This window comes from Barbus barbus (assembly GCF_936440315.1).
Source record: "Barbus barbus genome assembly, chromosome: 35".
In the NCBI taxonomy this organism is placed as follows: domain Eukaryota; kingdom Metazoa; phylum Chordata; class Actinopteri; order Cypriniformes; family Cyprinidae; genus Barbus; species Barbus barbus.
In genome coordinates, this window is record NC_136763.1 from 9,297,096 (window position 1) to 9,322,478 (window position 25,383).

Here is a 25,383-nt window from a genome sequence, read left to right on the forward strand (position 1 = left end):
GACACTTTTTTGTAACATTATAAATGTCTTACTGCTATTTTTTTTAAATCAATTTAATGAGTCCATGCTAAATAAATTACCCCCCCCCCCCAAAAAAAAAAAATAAAAATACAATAGAAATCTTACTAACCTCAAACTTACAGTATGGATGGTTTTGTGATGAAAAATAAATAAAAAAAAATTAGGAAAAATAAAATCGAATGTTATTTGTATTGATAAAAAATTTCTTTCTTTCTTTCTTTCTTTCTTTCTTTCTTTCTTTCTTTCTTTCTTTCTTTCTTTCTTTCTTTCTTTCAGTTGGCTGTTTAAGGTTTGTGCTGGCTGTCCAGTTTCTGTCCACTTCATGTGGCGCTCCAGGTCACCATGGGCAAAACCCACCAGAAAGGTCAAAGTGCTACTTTGACTTTTAAAAAAAATTTAATTTTTTTGTTAATCCTTTTTCATAATTAAGTAACTTACTTGTTATTATTCTCAGAACTGTTTTGACATTTTTAATTGCAGACAAAAAATACTGTAATAAGGAGAAATCAGGGAGGAATAATGAGGATTCACATCCTTCCCAAAAGCTCATCGGTACTGCCTTCTCTTTCTTTATTAACCAGTAAAGGAACAAATATGTATACTGTGTATTTATCTCATTCTTCCTGATGAACATTTCACTCCCCTGCTCATTCCTCAGAGCCGTTCAGCTGGGAAATGTACTTGAGAGAGACTTCATCCTGTCCTGCTTCCCCCAGCTGTTTCAGACAGGTAGAGCTCTTCAGTCTATTAATGACGCTGCTGCCTTTCTGCCCAAATAAAGGCTCATCCATGGTTGGTGCTTAATTTGTTTTAACCAATATATTTGTTATTCTTTAACTCCTTCTGAGATTAAAAAGTCTGGAGATTAACAGTAACAGTCAAAAGTAACAGTAACAAATTTACATTGTTACAAACGATGATAATAACCCATTTTTCTTGAGCAAAAATCAGCCTATTTAAATGATCATGTGACACTGACTGACTCCACAGACCCCAAAATAATGTGTAAATATAATTTTTTTTGGCTTTCCTAATTTAAATTACTCTCATGAATTGAAATTGTAGATTGTAGACTTAAGTTTTCCAACCTATGCCATTATTGCTATAATCTTCACACTATTTGATGTTTTTTCTGTCTCTCTCTCTAGTCCAGAGTCCCTCCCAGTAATGATTTTAAAGTGGGAATGAAAGTGGAGGCTTGTGACCCGAGGAATTCCACCTCGATGTGCATCACCACAGTGATGGGATTAATGGGTGTGCGTCTGCGGCTCAGACTGGATGGCAGTGACAGCACCAATGATTTCTGGCGACTGGTTGACTCCTCTGACATTCAGCCTATCGGCACGTGTGAGAAGAGCGGGGACATGTTACAGCCACCACTGGGTAAAGTAGTTTTTCACAAAATTAATAAAATAAACTTCAAAGAAGGATTCAAACTAAAGGTCTAAATAAGTTTTTGAGATCTTTTTTTTTTTTTTTTCATGTTAAAGTGATTTGCAAAGATCCCACAGAATGTTCTTGTGGATAGTTGTATCATTGTTAGAATAGCATCTAGCATTTGTTTTCCCAAAATGCAGCATAATAAGGATTTTAAAGTGATTTCCCCCCCTTGGCTGTACGTATTTATAGCAATATACCTTTTTTCTTTTTGTTCATTAAACATTTGCTGTTGAATAGAGTTGAAGTCAAAAGTTTACATACACCTTGCAGAATCTGCAAAATGTTAATTATTTTACCAAAATAAGAGGACAACCAAAAGAATTTGTGGGATCTGAAGGATTTTTCTGAAGAACAGCAGGCAGGGTAACTGTTCAGGACAAACAAGGGACTCATGAACAACTATCACTAAACAAAAAAAATAAAAATACAGACGTGGATAATTCAGGTAACAACACAGTATTAAGAATCAAGTGTATGCAAACTTTTGAACGGGATAATTTTTTTAAATTCAACTATTATTTTCTCTTGTGGGACTATATGTAAACACCTTTTAGGTGAAATATGTTAGTATTAAGTAAACAATAACATGCATTTTGTTTGATCCCTCTTATTTTGGTCAAATAAATAACTTTTGCACATTCTGCAAGGGGTATGTAAACTTTTGACTTCAACTGTATTTATTTCCCATCATTAGGGTTCAGGATGAATGCCTCTTCATGGCCCATGTTCTTATTGAAAACATTAAGTGGGGCAGAGATGGCTCCAGCTTCAGCCTTTAAAAAGGTAATTGCTTCAATTTGCAAAGCATGTTAACAGGTTTTTCATAGATCCATGAATAAAGCTATGAAATAAATGGAAAGTGGTGGTTTTGTTGCACAACATAAATTCAGACATTATTACAACATTTTTTTTCTTCAAATTTTTTAATTTTAGCATACATTACCAGTCAAAACTTTGGAATAATAAAATGAATAAATAAAATTATATATATATATATATATATATATATATATATATATATATATATATATATATATATAATTAATTTTAAATAATTAAATTAATTAAATTAAAGTTAATTTTTATTAATTTATTTGTATTATTATACTTTTTTTTTAATTGAATGGAACATTCAATGAACAGCATGTATTTAAAACAGAAATCTTTTAAACATTATATTTTCTTTACTGTCACTTTTGATCAATTTAATGCTTTCAAAAACATTTAAAATATTCCAAACTTTTGACCGGTAGTGTTAACAGCATATTAAAAAAAGAGAAAATATATCGTTCTGTTGTTTTGAGGAATATAAATTAATGTGTTATATATATATATATATATATACCATATTTAAAAAATTTAATTTGTATATGGATGGTTTGTTCCCTGTGAATGCCTCAGGAGCCGCCCAAACCTACTCAGAACTTCTTTAAACCTGGTATGAAACTGGAAGCGGTGGACCGAAAGAATCCCTACCTCATCTGTCCCGCTACCATCGGAGAGGTGAGAGGGGACAAGATATTCATCATGTTTGATGGCTGGAAAGGAGCGTTCGATTACTGGTGTCAGTATGACTCCAGGGACATCTTCCCCGTGGGCTGGTGTCAACTGACCATCCACAGTCTGCAACCTCCCGGCAACTGCTGTGAGTACAGTCTCTGACCACTAGAGAGCACTACAGTTTAGTTTGTTTGGGAACAGTTAAGAGGTGACCTGATAGAGAGAGAGAGAGAGAGAGAGAGACATTTATTCTCTTTTTTTTCCCAATAATGAGCATACATCAACTTTAATTAAATCTGTGCTCAAATATTTAGTGTCTTCAACTCCAAGTAAATAGTGACTTTGACTGGTCCAATTGCCACGATTCAGTTTCTTGCTTACTAGCTTTCTCTATTCTTTTTTCTATTCTTTTCGACTTTCCTTTTTATTTATTAAAAATAATTGACTCGCTACACTAGCGTTCTCTATTCTTTTTCTATTCTTTTAGACTTTTCTTTTTATTTATATATATATATATATATATATATATATATATATATATATATATATATATATATATATATATATATAAAAATCCTGCCGAAAAAAACAAACAATAAACACCATCACAACATTAGCAATGGTTTTACTAGTTATAATGGGATTTGTATTGGTTTTTATGGAAACTTTAATGGACCCTTTGGGTCTCTACTGGTACTTGGTCTCCTTCTATTGGTGGCTTGTTAAAACCAATAAATCTTAATAGAATATATCACAAAACACACTACAGAAAACCAGTTTTTAATGGTTTTAATGGTTAAAAGTTGGTTTGTAATATTTGTAATGGCATTAGTATAGTGGAAACCATTAAATATCTGTGTTTGGTCTATTGTTTGTTTTTTTTCCAGCAAGGGTTGACTCTCTAAACTAGCGTTCTCTACAGTAATATGTTCTCTGCTTTTTAAAAGTGTCTGCTAAATGAATAATGTAAATGAAATCAGGTCTTTTATTTATAATATCCATGATTTTAAAATCTGAGAACATGTTTTCCAAGGTAAAATCATTGAATTTTATGATTTAATTAGTTTTTAAATATTAACTTTGTTTTAAGTTAATATTTTGTATAAAGACTGTTAGTGTTACTTACAATTATTTTCATATAAGACCATTGATGTCAAACATATTAGAACATAAGATATGCAATAGATTTTTTTTATGAATTTTAAAGTTCTAGAATATATTAAAAATGTAAAATTGGTTTAACACATATAATCATGTCTTAACTTTTCCCTTCATAAATACTGACATTGCTGTTGTCTCTGCTACATAAAAGAAGCGTATTGCTCTTCATATTATGGAATGTGGCTTTGATTGACACTTCCTTTTGCATTTTTATTGTTTCTTTGTTCAGTTCAAAATGCCATTGTAAAATGTCCTTATTGTGCATGCAATTTTCCCCCCCAATTTTTGTTACATTGGTTTACCAATAGATTTTAATTATATATTTTTTTCAGTTTATTCGTTTAATTTAAGTAAAATTTAAGGAGTGTTTTTATTTTATTCATAATGACCTAATTAATCGAGAATGCTTGTATAGTTAATTCCTAAATCATCTATACTCAATTTATTTTAAATTAGTATCTCTCTCTTTTTTTTCTAAGTGTGAGCAACAAGTAGACACACTGCAGACACCTATAATTTCTACTTGGCAGCAACGTTTACTTTGCAGGACTACACATATCATTTCCCAATGTGCCTGTAAATCTAGGATGTGATGGTTTATCGCTGTCTGTTGGTGCTGTTCAAATGTTTAACCCGTGCTTCAGCAGCTTGCGTGGCTCTGGCAGAATAATTAATGTGAAGTGAATGAAAACTGATTTCTTGATGGATGATGCAGTTATGTGTATCCTATCAGTTCTTCCTCCTCTGAATACTTTCAAGGCATGTTTACTGCTCTCTTCCTGCTTTTTCCAGAGCGGACACGACCAGACAGAAAGGATATTGTTGGGAGATGTTTACCATTTATCCTAGTCAGACACCAGGGCCTTCAAGTATGAAGCGTCTGAGTACATATTAGCAATTAATTGCTCTATTTGTTTGTTTGAAAGGTATTTTGGAATATTTCTCCATGAAGATATCAGTGGAAATAAAGAAGGGGCCAAAATTAAATAATTATGTATTTGATATTTAGAATTTAGGACACAAAAAGGATTCAATTTTCTCCTGACCATTAGAGTTGGCTTCTCATTTGGAATCATTGTAAATTATTTACAGACTGATCTCATGAATTCACTGCCCCAGTTTTAGTGAAAACACTTGGATCAATCCATGACACAACACTAGTTTATAGGCTGTATTGTTTAGAAGAGCTTTATTCAACAATAGACTCAAATTACTAATCTTTGACGGCACCAAATATTCTGAATTGATTTTTACACTAAAAATGGTAGATATTATTCCTTTGAATAAATAGAACAGTCATATATGCTTGTTTTCAACACTTAAAGCAGTTCATTTAAGTACTAAATTTAGTAAGGCCATAGGCACATTAAATGTATAAACATGAAATACAAATGGTTCAAATAAATTCTGATGGTATTTTAGTGAGCTTTGAATGGAGGCATGAGAGCAGGAACTGTGCATTTATCCTTTCCTCTGTGTGTGATTGGACTTCATTTGCCTTGCATAGTAGTTTTAACTGATCCTTAGTGAGTACCACCTTTCAAATGAGCGATGGAAAAATGTCCCTGTGGGTGTTTGAAGGATGTCTTCATTTTTTCTAGCTGGCACAGAGCACATTGTGCACATGTATTAATAATGTAGCAAAGAACAACAGTAATGAGTGCTTAGGACAATGGAAGGGCAAGCTGTGGACACAGGACAAAGGATGAACATGTGGTTCAGATCTTCAGTTGATTACAGATAAATTACATTTTTTTCTTTTTAATTAAAATGGTTTCTCCTAACAAGAAAAGTGTTTAGATTTCCTGTAATCTGGAGTTGTGTTGGTTTGTGTTAGAATTTCATCTGAGAGTTTGTTTTTATTCAGATCATTGATAAATCATTTAATTTATGTTTCTCATGTGCTATTAAGAAAGAGCTTTAAGATTCAGCCTCTAGTTATTCTGTATAAAAGCACATTTGTAACAGCATTTCAGAGAGAGTTAAAGCAAAATTGTCTGTCACAAATCTTTTTTTCCCTTCCCATCTCAGATGAGAATTTGATACAATATTGCTTTAATTTTTGTTTTTATTTTTTGATAGGCATTTTATGATTTTCTTTGGATTGAATAATTAATTTAATTTCATTATGTTTGTTAATGATAATCATAAAATGCTTTTGTTTAAGTCTAAAACAGCAATCCATAATATGCTTTGCCTAAATGATCTTCTTCATGCCTCATTTAGTTATTTTTAGAGCTGTTTATTAGCTCTAGGTAGGCTATGCTTATTAGTTATTCGTTCACCTCTGCTCTTGTTCTCACACCTAAAGTGAGAAAACAGGAACATTTTCTTGATAAGTGTTTGTGCTTTCACACATCTCACACACTTAGGTTTCTTAAGGCATTTAGAATAAATATGACCCTGGACCACAAAACCAGTCTTAAGTGTCAATTTTTCGAAATTGAGATTTCTACATCATCTGAAAGAATGTTTGGCAGAGATGCAACTATTTGAAAATCTGGAATCTGAGGGTGCAAAAAAATCCAAATATTGAGCAAATCGCCTTTAAAGTTGTGCAAATGAAGTTCTTGGCAATGCATATTACTAATCAAAAAGGAAGTTTTGATATATTTACGGTAAGAAATTTACTAAATATTTTCATGGAACATGATCTTTACTTAATATCCTAATGATTTTTGGCATAAAAGAAAAATCAATAATTTTCACCCATACTATGTATTTTTGGCTATTGCTACAAATATACCCCAGCGACTTAAGACTGCTTTTGTGGTCCATGGTCACAAGTGTGTGAGACAAAGCAAACAAATCCAATTTGGCTGTAGCCTGTTTGTGTATTTGTAATAATCTTTGCTATACATGTGCATAATTTCACAGCAAAGATCAAAGACTTGAGTAGGGTTTGTTTGGTTTTAGCAGGGAATTCTGAATGGGTACGAAAATATACCCGCCGGGTGTGTAAGAAAGCACATAAATACCTCCAGCAGGAGCGTTGTTCATGCCTCTCTGTACTCGTTTACTTCAAACCGGGCGCTCTGAATCTGATCTCCATTAACCTTTTACCCCCTTCAGCCCTAAAAGCCTGGGAGGAGATTTGAAATGGCAAGAGACTGATGATTATAGGTTTGGATTTTGTAAAATGTGAAAGTTTTTCAGTTACTAATAAAACACTCCATTTTGCAATTTTTTTAAAAATAAATTATTTATTATTATGCATAATAATAATAATTATTTATTTGTAATATTTAGATTTTTAACGTAAAGTCTACATTTTAATCTAACATTCATTATTATTATTAATGAATGTTGTTATTATTCATAAATAATAATTACTTTATTGTTAGTATTATTTATGAATGATGCATTAAAATGTAGACTAAATCTAAATAATACTAACAATTTATAATTTATAAGTTAGTTATATTATAATTATTATTTATATATGTGACCCTGGACCACAAAACCAATCGTAAGTTGCACATTTGAAGCAATTGCAATACACTGTATGGGTCAAAATTAATTTTATGCCAAAAATCATTAAGATATTAAGTAAAGATAATGTTCCATGATGATATTTTGTAAATTTCCTACCGTAAATATATCAAAATTTCATTTTTGATTAGTTATGTGCAGTGCCAAGAACTTAATTTGGACAACTTTAAAAGCAATTTTCTCAATATTTAGATTTTTTTTGCAGTTGTATCTCGACCTAACAAACCATGCATCAATGGAAAGCTTATTTATTCAGTTTTCAGAAGATGTATCGGAAACCTTATGACTGGTTTTGTGGTCCAGGGTCACATATAATTATTATATGTGAATGTTACATCACATGTAGACTAAATAAAAAAAAAACTGCATCTTAAATTTTTCTATAGGATACAAATAAATTATTCTGTAATAAAAGATTTTATTGTATTTTAATATTGATCACATTTATATATTCAGCGCCTTATTAAGGACTGTCAGTCTGGCTGATAACATGAATACGACCCCCAATCTCCCTCCTGCTCCTGCTCCCCCGCCTCCTCCTCTCCGGCTCGTCCCCGCCTCCAGATTAATCAGATATTGCCCGATCAGGGCTCCACCGGCACGGGCTTTGTCATGCGCTTCTGCCGCTACCGCTGCTGTTCAAACCGGGCGCGAAAGTGAACGCGAGCTCCGGTTGTTCTGTTGCTTTAAAAACAGTCATTCTCCACCGATTTACACCGGATTCGTTAGTGCATAACGAGCATATAGTTGAAAGTTGGCGTTTTGGTGAGTTCCTCTGGTGTATTTCCGAGGCTTTTGTCTCTGCTGGCTGTTGCTTTGTTTTAGTGGCTTGTGCATTGAGGTCACATGAGTTTAATTTTAGTTTTTATTTTGTGTGCGTGTGTGTGCAAACAGTTAATTCCTGTTGTTTTTATTTGCTTCGTGTTGTAGTGCACTAACACTCCACTTTTATGTCTCTATTTGTGAAAATCATTCATTGAGCTGAAAGACTGTGGCAAGCCGTTTTAATATGTATTCTTTTAAATCAAGTAGTATCTATGTTTGTTACTAGTTGTTTTTTAAAGAAGTAATAAAATAGTGACTAGTGTCTTTTTTTTAAATTTCACTAGTAATTGTTCATTAGATACTAGCACTTATTCCAACAGCAATTAGTATTTATTTAATAGTCATTAATATTTATTCTTTGCATGCTATAATGCAGTACTTGCACTACTTTTTTTAGTATGCAGTGACTAGTCAGAATGACTAATACATGGTTCAGTTAAATATTATTGAATTGCTACCAGCAACAACTGGAATATACACTATTCAGTTAATATCACAGATCGCCATTGAATTCAACAGAAATAAATGGAAATGTTTTATAGTAATGGAGTTATTTTCACTATACCAGCAAGGGAATAACTGTTAGTACTAAGCATCTATTCAACTGTTACTAATACTTATTCACTGCATATTAAGATACTAGTCACGTTTACAAGTACTCGAAAATATAATACTAGTAACATAAAAATATATAGTATTAATTGTAAACATAGCTTGCCACAAAAAGAGTCCTTAAAAAAAGTACATTAGTGGGTTTTTTTATATATATATTGTCAGTCATAAAGTTATGTATTGTAAATTAAAAAAAAACAAAAAGGAAAAAAGTACTATGCTGAATTCACTTCCGAAGTTTGTTTTAGCAAGAAAATAAATATGCATCAGGTAGAGTAATTAAGTAACTGATTTCAAGCTTTAACTATTTTTCCATTCAGATGGAAATTAAAGTAAAAGCTCATATTAATCTTTTTGTACAGAAGCCATGAAAATATTAAAATCTTTTGTTGAACCGCTGTAGCTGTTTTGACTTCGTCTCTTTAACAGATTGCATTGTTTCATTAAATTGCCTAGGGCTCAGGGAACCCTATATCCCCTTTTACCACACACACGCACATGCATGGACACAGACACACACACACACACTTGTTTTCGACGTTACTCCCCCACAACATGTGGTTCTAGTTCCTGCTGAGTTGAAGCTGCAGTCAGCCGTAGACGGATTGCCCTGGCGTTTGGGTCTGGTGTGGGGTGAAATGTAAATATTATGGAAGAGATTAAGTAATTAAACTGGTTTTGCCCGGACACCTTCGTTGCACATCGGCCGCAACCTCTCTCGTGACCAGACGCCCCTCAGGTCCTGCACTGAGTTGAAGGGTGTGTGGCTGTGCACTGGGAGTCAATCTGGGGGTCACTGGGTCACTGGATTGAGCCAGTGAGAAACTGCTTAGAAATACGCTTCACCTTACACGCGGAGCGATTAGGGTGGATAAAGTTTGCTTGTACATTGTCCGTGACAGAGCTTCTGAAAATCTTTGCTTCTGTTTTGCATGCATATGTGTGCTTGATTCCCAATGTGCCTGCTTATATTCATTATTAGATATTTGAATGAGAATCGGCCACTCTTAAATGAAAGAAAGCACTTGTCCATTCCTTGCACGCTCTTTCTCCTCTCTTCATTAAACGTATGCGTGTCAAGCCTCATTTCTCTTGCCGTTCCCCTCTCGAGGCCAGGAGAGCAGCTGCACGTAGGTGGACTCTGTGAAAGCTCCCAGATGTACTTAGCAAAGCCGACTTCTGCTGACCACCCGTCAGCCGCCCTGCAATATGATAAGTTTATCTGATCTTAGAGATGGCCTATACAGAGGAAATGATAGGAGAATTTGGTGCCATTGGTCTGAAGGAGGTGTATGTGCATTGGAGATTTCACATCATTGTTGTTTGATATTCAAAAAAGCATAGACTATTTTACACCTTCATTGATGGAATATTAAAAATATTTGGTTTGCAAGGCAGGGTGTGCATATTGGAGAATTTTTTTTATTAGCAAACTCGCATGGATGCATTTGATGAATTTACAATGACCTCATGACTCAAAGCACTGTCTATTGTCTATTTATTTCTTTATTTAAATTTTTTTTGCAGAGCTGTTTCTTGTACATCTGCTTGGCAAATCACACATTTTTTTTTTTTTTTACATGCATGCATTACCTGAAAATGCTTTTAAAGAAAAATATAAAGTGCTCTAATGATGTGAGCCGCTTCAAATGAAAACCATAAGGTGCTTTTTCAAATGAGACCATAAAGCAGGCACTGCATTTTGAACCAGCAACAAAATGAATAATACATTAACTTACCAGCTCAGTAATATTCATAGGAAATTGTTTGTCGTTCTGTGCATAAAATTATTTTGAAATAAACTGCGGCGCTGCACTTCTAGCTGCGAACACTTCGTAGCTCTTATATACCCATCACATCTTGTTCCACAGCTTGATAACACACTCATCTAAGTGGGGAAAGTCTTTCTTACTAATGAGGATTACCTGTTGGCCCCAGAAAAGAAGCCTTTGACCAGAGAGCCATTGGGGGGAGGCATGCAAAACAATAGGGTGCTGAAAAGTACATGCCTCCTGTGGGGCACAATGGCCAGCTGAAACAGTCTCGCCTCACTCTGTCTTGAAGAGGATCCCTAGATAACTCAATTTTTGCGCTGCCCATTTTTAAACAGCCGCTTTCAGGGCTGTAATGTGATGCTTCTAATATGCAAAACCTAAAATGGCCTCTGAGGAAGAGAATTCGGCAGTATGAAGAGTCTTTGAGTGGTCAAATTCAAAGGGTAAAATATCAAAGTTTGTGGCTCGACTCTGCTTAATTCACTCCATCCACTCAGCATAAGGATCAATTTGATCCAAACTGAAAAAGTGTCTTTTTATTATTATTATTCTTTTACAATGTATACAAGTCACACGTTTTTCCTTTTTTTTTTTTTTTTTTTTTTTTTTTTGCAAGTGTATAATTGTTTTTTGTTATTATTGTTAGTTATTTAATTATGAATGGCTATTTGTTTGTGTTGAGCGGTGGGGGTTTGTGTGATAGCCAGTGAGATGGTGTTTTGTAAGACCCAGATAGGTGAAATTAATGCAGTAACATTTAATCATTTCATGTTTATTGTCAGTATAAATCATCTAATTTAAAGGGGTCATATGATGCTTTTTTAAAGACCATTATTTTGTGTGTTTGGTGTAACAGAATTAGGGCTGTCATGATTATGAAATTTGGCAGACGATTAATTGTCTAAAAATAGTCACGGTTATTGCGATTTAATTGTTTGTTTTAGGACTTTGGCAATTATGCCAATTATCACGAATAATTGTCTGTTTTTTATGGCTTTCATTATATAATTGTAATTAATTTAAGGGTTCAGTAACTAATTATGATGTTATCGTTTAATCTTTCTTTAGTTATTATTTTGCAGTGTAAGATTATATAGAGTACTCCAAATTCGAAGAATCGGCCAATACAGATCCAACACCGGCGCTAATTCTTTTCTACACCACTACAAAATATCAATACTGTGTTTGTGGAACTAATAGTCACTCTGTTTTAAACCCTTTGTTAAACACAATTCACTAAATACTCACTTCCTCACTACAGAGAAAAACTACATTTGAATAAAAATTTATAAGCTATGAAATTAAACTAGCTGCCTGTGTAATTTAGCAGCAAAAACTATATCTTGAAAAAAATTATTTGGTGCACATTATACAATTTAGACAAGTTTATTCTGTTATCTATTCGTTTGGTGCCCGAGTCTGCGCAGTAGAGATTAGTTTGGTGCCCGAGTCTGCGCAGTAGAGATTAGTTTGGTGCCCGAGTCTGCGCAGTAGAGATTAGTTTGGTGCCCGAGTCTGCGCAGTAGAGATTCGTTTGGAGCCAGAGTCTGCGCAGTAGAGATTCGTTTGGAGCCAGAGTCTGCGCAGTAGAGATTAGTTTGGTGCCCGAGTCTGCGCAGTAGAGATTAGTTTGGTGCCCGAGTCTGCGCAGTAGAGATTCGTTTGGAGCCAGAGTCTGCGCAGTAGAGATTCGTTTGGAGCCAGAGTCTGCGCAGTAGAGATTAGTTTGGTGCCCGAGTCTGCGCAGTAGAGATTCGTTTGGTGGCAGAGTCTGCGCAGTAGAGATTCGTTTGGTGCCCGAGTCTGCACAGTAGAGATTAGTTTGGTGGCAGAGTCTGCGCAGTAGAGATTAGTTTGGTGGCAGAGTCTGCGCAGTAGAGATTAGTTTGGTGCCAGAGTCTGCGCAGTAGAGATTCGTTTGGAGCCAGAGTCTGCGCAGTAGTGTCGTGAGGTGGAGCTGCAGTATCAAACTCGTGCCCAAACTCCCGCAGACCCAATCAACCATAACGACACAGCCCGTTTTTATAGCATCAAATTACTAGCTAAAATCAAACTTATCACAAAAACTAACAATTGAACATATATCAGCGTGATAACAACTACCTTAAATGACCAAAACCATATTTCGGAAAATTGTATTGGAGGTGTAATTAATTTTTTATTTTGACTGAAGTCCCATTCGTTTACATGGAGAGGGCGGGGTTTATGACCTGTACTGCAGCCAGCTACCAGGGGGCGATCAAAGAGCCTGCAGCTTCACTTTTAAGGACGAGTGAGACACACCCGGTGTCCTGACATTTTATCCTACCCGTCAGATTTTCCTACCGGGGCTTACTGTGCATGCGCACATCAATATTTTGTCCTTTTTCTCACGCTGAACAACAATATTTAATGCATCTGCATTACTGTAAGGGGTAGGTTTAGGGTTGGGGTAGGCATTAATAAAACACAATCTAATAGGTAGAAAAATGTTTTTATTGTTGGTTTCCGGTAGCTGTATCCCTTCTAGCCACAACCGCGAATATAACACATAATTACTATATATACACTACTGTAAGGGCAGGTTTAGGGCGTGATAGGTGTAGACATTAATAAATCATAATTTATCAGGTAGCATTTTTCGTTGTTGAATTGTACTACCTACTGTTTTAATGGAAGGTAGGAAAATCTGACAGGGTAGCACAAATCGACAGAACACCGGTACAAACACGGAGAAGAGAAATGAAAGAGCAATGAACTCCAGCAAGATATAGTCATTTTATGCGAATTCCCAGACCTTTATCTACACATAAAGTATTATAATGGGGATATATCATCTTGGAGAGAGAGTTTTACCGTGCTGACTGTCATAACTGAACGTGACGTGCTGTTTGAATGCTGAGTGGAGAATGACTGACAGCTGCAGCAGAAGGAAGATGAGTTTCTGTAAACTTAAATTTAACAATGTAAATATAATTTTGTCCCTCACATGAAAACCAAACTGGTGCTCTTCTGTTTCTTTTGGTGTATGACTCCCCCTTGTGCCGTATAAAAAGCACAATAATCGCGGTTGTCTGAAACAACCGCAGTTAGATCAAATAATCGTGATTAGACGGTTATTTAATTATCGTGAAATGCCTAAACAGAATATGTTGACATGCTTTAATGTAAAAAACACATTATTTTTCAAATACTGTACATTATTGTAGTTCCTCTATGCCCGCCTCACTCAAATGTGTCGTTTTCTACAAAGTCCCTCCTTCCAACAAGCACAGTCTGCTCTGATTGGACAGCTGACACAGTGCATTGTGATTGGCCGAACACCACTAGCACACAACACGTTACTCTACACTGCGCATGACTCTGCATTTGAACAGTCAATAGCAAATATTTAAACTAATAACAAAACATACTTACAGTCGCTGATTCAGAAGCGACAGATTGTCATAGCAAAGTCGGAATTGACCCTTTTTTTTTTTTAGAAACAACCTTTGTGCACAGCCAGCCTTGTACTCTCCTAGGTTCACAAAATGGTCGTCCATTAAATGCGTTGCAAAAATTCGAACATTTGGGTTGTGCTGTTCTGTTGTAAACAAATCTTAACCAATGATTCCTAATGGGGGAAGTCGTGGCCTAATGGTTAGAGAGTCAGACTAGTAATCCAAAGGTTGCGAGTTCAAGTCTCAGGCTGGCAGGAATTGTAGGTGGGGGGAGTGAATGTACAGCGTCCCCGTCTACCTTCAATACCACAGTACCTTTTGAGCAAGGCACCGAACCCCCAACTGCTCCCCGGGCGCCGCAGCATAAATGGGTGTGTGTTCACGGTGTGTGTGTGTTCTTCACTGCTGTGTGTGTGTGTACTTTGGATGGGTTAAATGTAGAGCACAAATTCTGAGTATGGGTCACCATACTTGGCCGTATGTCATGTCACGTCACCAATTGCATCTACTTTCGAAAGCCCAAATAAAGTGCTTTTGCTTTCACATAGAAAAAAAGCGTCTCCCTGTCATGGCTGCATCAACACTACTGCCTTCTTTCTTTGCGTGAACGTTTGGGCAAATATTTCCACATCGTGACGTAGACATATGGGGGCATGTCTGGATCAGCCTTCTCTTTTAGATAGAATAAATCCTTTTGTGGGAGACTTTGAGCTTTGTAACTCTGCAGATCGTATACATGCACAAACAGCTACATAACACACTAAAGAAAAGGAAAACAAGAAATCGCATCATATGACCCCTTTAATTTGTGGATATTGCACATATGGCAATGAGATTCAGTAAAACAATGGTTAAATAAAATCATCTTGTAGGCTCTAATACATTGTAGTAGTAACAGCTAGTGATGAATCACCAGTTGATTTAATAGTATGAAACCAGACCTGTGTTCAAATGCTTTCTCCTCTAAAACAAGAAAAAAGAATGGTGGATCTATGGTGCAGTAATGGAATCTTAGTACTTTAATTACACTTAGTACAGTGGTAGCCAAAATGATTAGAACACTAGTATTTTCACCAGCTAAAAATAGTTTTAAGTCGGTTATTTCTATCTTTTGCTGTAGTGTGCCAGTAGGACATATCAGTTTACATTTCCAAACATTCATTTTGCCATCAATTGTTATAATCCAGTGAGATTTTTGTTTGGATGATGATGAGAACAGAACTCTGTGTGGAGTGCTGGCTGTTGGCAGGCAAAAATCTCACTGGATTATTACAATTAATGGCTAAATTTTGGCCACCACTGTATATACCATAGTACAGTATAGCATATGCAAATACATTGATATTTACATTATGCTCAAAAGAATTTCAATGGAACTACCATAATACATGCAGTAATACTATGGAACTTTTGTTTGTCATCAAGTGATTTATATAATAATATTTTTTACAGTTAAATTACCTTAAAGAATCTTTTTCTCTTCCCTGCCTTCAGTCAAGTTTTCAAAGACCGTTACTTCAGCACTGGGCCAGTCCAGTCAGTCCTTCTGCTCCATGCAGTCCCCGTACCGCCTGCCGCACCCCCTGCCCCCTCTGCCAGTGCGCAAGGGGGTACGAGGGAGGAGACCCAAGAGCCAGACCATCGCCATGCTAAAAGCAGCAGCCGAGGCAGCAGCAGCCGGCACATCACCAAATGGCCAAGTGCAGACCAGTGCAGCCAAGAGTCCCATGAACTCACCGCTCGCACCCAAACCATATAAAAAGAGAGGACCCAAACCCGGCAGCAAGGTACATCTGCATTTTTGTGGTTGAATGGATCAGTTAAAAGGTTTTAATTTATTCATTGTGATATTTACAGTTACAGTCTTCAAAGGATAGTTCACCCAAAAATGTCGTCATTAACCAGTGTTGTTATTGGTTTTTGTTTTTTAAGATTTTATTTTTGTGGAATTTTTGCCTTTATTTGATAGGACAGTAGTTAGACCGGAAACAAAGTTAGAGAGAGGGGGGGGCAGGATCTGGAATGGTCCGCAAGCTGGGACTCGAACATGGGACACCGGTAACGGTGCTACATTTCTACGCGCTATGAATATTGGATGATTAAAAATATTAAATGAAAATGTTGCCTCTGGAACTAAATGAAATAAAAGTATTTGAAGTAGTAAAATTACCTTTACTATTAATAAAAGAAAAATAAATTAAAGCTAAATATTTATATTTTTTTAAAAGAACATTACAAATTATTACAATTCAAATAAAAGCTGAAAGTATAATTATATTTTTTATGTTTTTAATTGAATTTGGTGTCATTGGTAGCCAACATAATGGGATTTTCTTTATGGTATTAATAAATAAAGAGGGGGGGAGATTGCCTCGGCAACTGATCATTATGCTGCTTTTGTTTGATTTTGGGCTGTGTGTCATGAGCAATTATTCGTATTAAACATTAACACTTCTATTATAATTCTTCTCCATGAATGGTACATTAAACATGCTGTATTCACCTCGTTAGTCTGTTGCAATCAAGATAAGGCATTTGTAGTTTTCTACCTTAGTTTTGAGAAGGTGGCCAAACAATAGTGGGGTTGTTTTGTGAGAGTGAGTATTGGTGTTTTATCTCTCTCTCTCTCTGTCTTCTACCTTTTACAGAGGAAACAAAAGGTTCCTCATTCACTTTCAAGCCCCACGTTGTCGTCCTCAGTGTCAGATGGGAGACTGTCTAGTCTGCAGACAACAAGAGAATCAGGAGTTGTGTCCACAGGTAGGCTTTTATCTTCCTGCCTTTATTTTCTTCTATACATGGGCCATGTACTCCTCAATATTCTGATGGCTTTGTAGTGTTGTATGCTTCACCTGACGATCCACTCCCTCCTCTTGTAGTTTGTGTGTATGTGAATAAACATGGAGACCCAGGGCCACACCTGGACCGTAAACTGTTATTGCAGCTGCCTGATCATTTTGGGCCAGGTCCTGTGAACACGGTCCTTCAGCATGCAGTCCAAGCCTGCGTGGACTGTGCATTTCAGCCCAAAGCTCTGTTCAGCTTCCTACAGTCTCAGTCTGATGGCGGGGAAATCATCAGAGGTTAGTTTGGACCTGCTTCAGAGTTTGATCTACTTTAGATTGTGATCTGGGTTTGATTTAAGAGTGATTCTTTGATTAGGAGAACATTTCTGCCAGGAATGAAGAATGCTTTCAAATAAGAAACAATATTATATTATATTATCAATGTAAATTAATTTATATATATTTATATATATGCTTTTTTTCTTTTTACTTTTACTATCTTGGAGTTCTATCATATACTTATATATATATATATATGTGTGTGTATAAATATATTTAAATTCAGTAATAGTAATAGTAAAAGTAAACAATATACATCATAAAAATAAACAATTTTAGAAATATTTATTGTTGTATTATAATTTTTATATTTGTACACCTTTACACAAACACACAAAATATTTGGGACAAACAATTATTCAGACACTTTGACCTGACCAAGTGTTTTTTTTTTTTATTGCTAATGCAAACTTTTTACACCAGACTGAACTAAATTATGCATTGCTTGGTAATTGGTTGACCTAAATTGGTATTATATAACTGTGTATTTAAATTGAACAGCTGACAGCTATTAAACCGAATTAATTTGTGAGACAGTCTAACAGAAGGATTGCATTATCAAAGATGAGTTCTTGTCATATTTTATTATCATTTTCTAAACTGTAGCAAATAAACTGTGATAATGTGAAAAATGCTGAAGGTGTCTGAATAAATTTTGGTTTGATTGTGTATATATAGGTAAGAGAAAAGAAGAAAACAATTCAAAATATGATTAAGTTAAGAGTTTTTTTTGCTAGTTTACTTGTTACTTACTTTTGGATTCTCTGAAAACTTGAAAATGCAATTACTATCACTCACAATATAGAAAGAAAATCCTCATAACACATATTATATTACTAAAATCTACTTTAAGGTTGATCAAGGCCATGGGATGCATGTTTTGACAAATATGAAGCATTGTTTGAAGTTCATTTTTCAAAACGTCAGGGAGTCAAAAGTGCTTCTGAAGGAAGAATGATCCATAATCTAAAGTGTTTTGAGAGCTGAATGGCATATTGCTGTAAGACTTGAGCTCCATTTGAATTAGTGTAGTTGTATTTTTTTTAAGGCTGTCAGCATGTGTGTGCTTTACAATAAAGGGAGAAATGAGAGCATGGGTGTGTGGTTGACCTGAAAAGAGAAGGGTGTGTGTATGTTTAAAGTGAAGCGTGTGTGTGTGCACAGCTGATGTCATCAGACTGCAAGTAATAAGGGATGCCATCTGTGTGTAACCTGGTTTGGAGCATTTGATTGGGATGTCCCCAGGGGAAGTGTGTATATGTGTGTCTATATTTGTGTGTGTGCAAGGGGTGGGGCCCACGCTAGGACTGTGGGGCCATCTGCCGCGACGCCATGGCTCCTTAATCGGCACCCATTTAGTGGCAACCCAACCCCCTCCCCCCCACACACACAATATAAGTATTTCGACGGTTGGGACTATGTTTTTTTTAATGCCATATATTCATGAAAAGCATATTAAATTATACACGCATTCCATGTGATATTTTGGAGTAATACAATTATTTATGTGTTTAATTTTGCTTTTATGCAGTTCGCTCAGAAGGAGGAATCCACTATGTCAAGCTCCCCACTGCCTCCAGTGCATCGTTCGTTCTGCGCTTTCTAGAAACTTTGTCACCACCTGCATTGTGATAACCTGTTCAGCAGCCAGCCGTTCAGTCCACTAACTACTAACACACACAAGCCGTATGAAAGGAGTAAATCAGGTATGTATGCGTGTTTCTGTCAGTGTTGTTGTTAACGGGAAATAAAACTATTAGACATTTGCAATAATTAAAATAAAATTTGATGAAAAATTTAAAAAAGTTTAAATAAATTAGAAATGCAACTAAATAATTTTTTTTTAATTACAGGAATTTAAAATATAATTAAATACTCCAATATTATATAAGTTATTTATGGGTTGTTAGAGCCGCATACTTAAAATAGTAAAGTGGCAAAAAAAAAAATACTATTAAATGTGTAATAATTCAAATGTTGTTGTTGTTCTTATAATACCTAAATTCAATAGTAAATTTAACTCTTGTATTCATTAAAAATAGTAGTATGGACCAAAAAGAGATCCAAGTCCCCTTTAAAGTTTAGATGCTGTGTGGATTCAACTGGGTTCTGTAGGTCTTGATGTATGACCAGCAGTTTAAAATGAATGTTTGTTGTATTTTAGTTCGAATTGAAATTGTCATAATAATTGAACTCGTGTGATTTCAGAAGTAAATCCTATGGTCTTCCAGAAGTTATCTATATCTGTTTTTTTCTTCTGTTGCAGTGAAAGAGGAGACGTCGGAAGCTTTGTCTGTAGCACGAGGTACGAGACGTTTCAACAGAGAGTCAGCGGCTTACACCGCTGCCCTGTCACCAAAACTACAGAGAACAGAAGCTCTGCCCTCTGACGGTACGATCCGTTCAGATGCTCTGACTGTTTTTGCTTGATCGTGTCTGAGAGTGAATGATAGCGATGCCACAATAACTGCAGCAGATCCAAGCCTGTTCTGATTGGTCACACTGAAGGTGAATGGAGGACGGGGTTTTCTTTAGGTGGAGTTAGAAGCCTCAGTTCATTCTCTCATTAACTGCACATAATAAAACTCTTACTGCATACAGTCCCCTAATTAAATTGTCTACATTGTAACTAATTAAGTGTCTGATTTTTATTAGGTTGTGAATGACCTGCCAATTTGGGTTATTTTTATACTGGTGTTATAATTTCCAGATGTAGATGTTGTGTGTTTAGCTCTTATTAAATGTTTCGTAGATCAAGCTCACAAATTGAAAAAATTGTTAAAAATGATTTGTAGTGTTTGCACATGTATATTGGAAACCAATTATAAACTGAGACATGTTACCAGTTGTTACATCAGATTTAGTTTTATCGAGAACACAGGAATCCGCTCCTGCATTTATTTTAGTGGGAGTTTGTGTTGAATACTAGGTGTATAAAATTTTAGTTTCTAGCATGTAAGTAAAACCCTCTTTAAACCTGTATTTGTTTATACACACAACTAGACATTCTTTTTTTCTTTTTAAATAATTTTACACAATTTAAAGTCAGCAAAACTATAAAATAACTCAAATGGGTGTATAGGACTAATGTAGTGACCAAAAATGTTCAACTATCTTCTATTTTAGCTTTTTGAAAACTGTGAGAAGTAGCCACAGCTTCATTAGATGGATCCTGGGATGCTGTTTAAACAGTATATTCATCCATTTTATGATGTAAAGAAAATCATGTAGGCACAATTTATGCTTGTCAAAGCTATGCATTAAAATTATCAAAAGTGACAAGACTTTTACATTGTTCCAAAAGATTTCTATTTCAAATAAAAGTTTGAACCATAGACTGCTTGAACTATACATTTTCATTAGGATTATTTGATGAATAGATAATGGTATCCATAAAAATATTAAACCGCACAACTGTTTTCAACATTGATAACAATTTGAGCAAAGTTTGAGAACAAAGTTTGAAGTTGGCTTGAGAAAGCCTAGCCTGAAAGTTTGAAGCAGATGTAAAAGTTTTGAAAGTTTAGATGGGGAAATGTTGCTTACATGTTGCTAGCAAACTTTTAAATGGTACGTGTATGTTTATATACCTTAAATATGAACTAAAACATTTCACTCCATGCTTCTTTGTAACAGAAACCATCGCCCATGCTGTAAATGGTGCCACCACGGACCAGCAGTTCTCAGAAGAGTCAATAGACTCGGCCTCCAATTCTGTTGCCCCCCGACCCCCCCGCACTAAGGAACACGTCCGAGTATCACACCCCGGCCGGAAGCAGCCCGCACTACCCCTCTCACCCCCCACCCCTCCGCAGACTGTCCTCCAACTCAGAGCTGGGACCTGCCCGCACACACAGACGAGTGGAAGGTAGGCTATGTAAGAACGCTTTGTTTAGACACCTTCACACACACTATTAATAATAACATACTATTAATAATAAAAATTACTTGTCCCCCTTTTCTGCCCGGTTACGACGCCCCTGTTTGTAGATGACCAGACTTAAATCAGCACTCAGATTTATAGCTAACACTTTGTAATAGCTGTCATTCAAAATATAAAAATATTGTATGTTAACTAATCAAGTTGAGAAATGAAATCCTTATTGTACAGTGTTACAGGAATGTCATGAAGTATTTATTTTGGAAGCGATTAATCGCGATTAATCTATTTGACAGCTGTATGTTAAACCGTATATCATTATTTCATGTGCCATTAGAAATGTTTTTTAAACTTTGAATAAGTGGTCACCATATTAGCTGAAGTATAGAGTTTTTTTTTTTTAATGATTTAGTAATAATAAAGTTACTCATTCATGGAATCTTATTGAAAGTCAGTGAGCTTTTAGTGTCTGTGCTTGTAGACATTACACTTGTGTTTGAGCTCTGAAAGCAGAGCAGTTTTATTGTTCACCTCCCTCAGAATGCTTTGGGTCTAGCAGCTTGGCTTACACGATCAACGCTGCTCTTCGGAGACTGAGATCTATTTCTATCGTGGGATAAACACCCATATCAGTTCCGCACAGAGTGCTTGTGTGAGGACCAGATGTATTTTCTCTAATCAAATGTCAAGTGGCACAATAGGCTTTGATATGGATTAAAGCCTGTTAGCGGCTCAGGGGGCCATATATATTTAAATACCATCTCAGAGTTGGAGTGATGTTTGGGGTTCAGTTTTATTTTCCATTTTAGAGAGACAGAGTCCAGGAGGGACTGATCCTAGACCAGCACTCCCATTCAGAAAAGCTCATGTTCAGTTTCCCAAAAAATACATACGCCAGTTGAGGCGGGCAGAAAAAAGGATGAACATAGATTTAATTACTTTGTGACTATAAAGCGCATAATGCTTCATTACTGTGTGATGACATGTAATTGACAACATTTTGTGGGTTTCGACATCTAGCATCTACTACTTTCATTTGTAGGCTGTATTTGATGCTATCATACTATTCTTTTTCTTTCTGCAATATGTGGTACATATATTGTGCACAAAATGAAAATGTTCTAAATAATGTGTGGAATGAATACTGCCTCCTACAAGTAAAAAAAAGCATATTTAAAGGGTTAGTTCACCCAAAAATAAACATTTTATGTGTATCTTACCCCGAGGGCATCCAAAATGTAGGTGACTTTGTTTCTTCAGTAGAACACAAACGAAGACTTTTAAACTCAAACCGTTGGAGTCTGTAAGTCAGATAATGGCAGTCAATGGGACCCACGGCTTTGAGTGTCAAAAAAAACATACACAGACAAAACCAAATTAAACCTTGCGGCTTGTTGCGATACATTGAGGTCTTAAGACTCGAAACAATCGGTCTGTGCAGACTGTTCTATTTGGCTACATGCATAGTAAAGTTCAGACTCTAAGCTTTCAAATGACACCTATATTGCATTGATCAAGGCTGTAGTTTTGAAAATATGATTATTTATTTTTGCACAGCTAGGGGGCGTCCTGCCGGCGGTACAGTCAGGGTTAGGGGGACTTCTCAGCACTCGTTAAGAGCTGACCAAAATGATTTAAGATGAGATTGTAAGCTTTAAAATGATACCTAATTTGTTATTCCATTTAGTGGTTGCTGAGTAATATGATTATGAATGTTATTTTTTGGGGTGCTTAGGACTTAAAGGGTTAAATCCTAATGAAAAGCTTTTTTGCCTTTTTTATTAAAATTTTGACTGAAAATCATTTGAGTGAAAAAAAGTGACCTGATCATCCTGTTATTCTATGCATACACACAAAAATGTACATGCTGTGTGCACCGTATACATACTAGATATTGCAGAAATAAGAATGTTCGAATGCTGCTTTGAACAGAGCCTTTTTGTAATGCATTGTAATGCGTATATTTTACAGTGCCCCCTAGTGGCATAAATTATAATAAATTAATCTGAATGTGTAAATAAAAAGCTTTTTGTAGTTTCCAAACTTATTAGCTATAACTACATTGTTTTATTTTTCTGTTAGTGTGGTGTTGTTGATATCTTACGAATAGTTGTAATCTTAATTTGGCTCATTTTCTAGCTGCTAGCTCAACCACTGGGCCTGATCATCAAGCAGCAGAGAAGGATCCAACCAAAACGTCTAGTAAAAGTCCATCATCCTGGAGTATAGAGGAAGTGATGCATTTTGTGCGTGATGCTGATCCACAAGCACTGGGCCCACACGCAGAGCTCTTCAGGAAACATGTGAGATTTTCTGGATTTCAGAACAAGATACTAGAGTAGATTTTATAATAGATTGATTGTTTTGCTTTTCCACAGGAGATTGATGGCAAGGCCTTGATGCTTTTACGGAGTGACATGATCATGAAGTACATGGGGCTAAAACTGGGTCCTGCTCTTAAACTTTGTCATCACATTGAGAGACTCAAACAGGCGAAATAGTAGCTGGATCCAATAGAAGGCAACAGAGGAAAGCGCAGGTTCTCTACATTTCAGAGTCAATCCACAGACTTCACTCAAGATGCATGGATATTTATTACCCGTGATATTGATGGTCAAAGGTCCAACATGTTGACCTATTTCCGCTGTACTCATTCCTGCTGGTTCAAACGGTGGGGGGAAAAAAACTGACTAGCCAAATATTTTCATTTTTGTGGCAAAAACAAATGCAAAAATTAACATCAGCAGATTAACTTTTCAAAACTACCTATATTTGGATGGACATTGTGTACAACCATTCTGCACAAGAATGTTCACTGTCTTGCATATAGGAAAAAAAAAATTCAGTGTAAAACTGCAGCTACAGACCTCAGTACCTCAGTGATACAATGCTCTGCGTTTCCAGACAATGGTAGAGAAAGCTGAATCCCAAAGGATTTCACTGTGTTGTTTATGTATTGTTTCTGGTGCTGTCTACATGCACAGACAGCTTGACTAATGTTCACTTTCCACTGTATTTCACACTTTATGTCTGATGAAGATGTATTTGAAATACACTTTGTACATTGACTGACTGTGAAGGGTTTTGGTGCCGGTTAATCAAATTTCACAATTTGGCATTTAAATAAATGTTATTTTTTCAGTTTTTTTTCCTGTGACATGAATGGGATTACACAATCATTTTTCAATATGTTCTGCTGTTTCATAAAGTAACAGAGAAAAAAAAGTGATATTTAATTTGTGATCTAAACCAAAAATGGCTTTATGGTCTATAAAAGGCACCAATTTTAAAAGCACAAAATTTTACTTCTGACTGTTCATCAAACTTCATTATTATTGCTGTTTAACTCGAGATAATTACTCAGGACATTTATTCAGATTTTGTTAAAACAGTCATATTGTCTTTTCCCTTAAAAAACTGACTATATTAATGTCCACACCAGCACTTCAGGTGACATCCATGAAGTGGACATAATGTCACATGGTCCTGAAATTCAGCGGTTTATCGCATGCTGAATGATGTACAGAGCATGCAGCAATCGCAGCTATGTATGTGGTTCTTTTTATGTGTGTATCATACAAATGTGTATTTAGTTCAGTATTCTGTCCTTCAGTGTATTTTTTTTTTTATTATTATTTAATAGGTAGAAACTATCGCCTTTTTTGAGTGCATTGTGTCTGTTTATATCATTGATAATAGATTTTGTGACTTGGGGGATGGAGCTTTTTGTTATGGTACACATTTATATACATAAATTTTTAGCTCTTTTTAGATACACTGTATTTACTTTGCTCTTATACTCAGGTTTAAATATTTTGTATTTACTTTTTTGAACACTTTTTCTACCATTTGAATAAATGATTGCATTTATGAAGTTGTCATTTTCACCATATTTTCAGTGGACAGGTGCATTACCTCATTAAATATGCTTTGCTTAAAAAACTTGACCATTTCATTTGGGCTTGAATATATAAACATATACATACAATATATATATATATAATTTATTAGTATTATATTTCTGTTATTAATGAATGATATCATTGCATTTTATTACCTTGCATTGGTAGCTACAGATTTCAGTTTTACTGAAAAAACTTAAAATAAAAAAAACAAACTTAATTTAACTTTTG

At 35.4% G+C, this 25,383-nt stretch overlaps 1 pseudogene across 1 annotated transcript; it reads left to right on the forward strand.

The window, feature by feature from the left end:
- The first annotated feature begins 363 nt into the window (after positions 1 to 363).
- LOC306854915 (sex comb on midleg-like protein 2) lies at positions 364 to 25,179 on the forward strand (annotated as a pseudogene). Its single transcript has 14 exons — positions 364 to 385; positions 502 to 573; positions 680 to 750; positions 1,170 to 1,404; positions 2,156 to 2,244; positions 2,863 to 3,106; positions 15,740 to 16,032; positions 16,894 to 17,005; positions 17,125 to 17,328; positions 18,902 to 19,076; positions 19,637 to 19,762; positions 21,007 to 21,247; positions 23,390 to 23,553; positions 23,629 to 25,179. The product of its transcript is annotated as a sex comb on midleg-like protein 2 (transcript).
- The last annotated feature ends 204 nt before the right edge of the window (positions 25,180 to 25,383 follow it).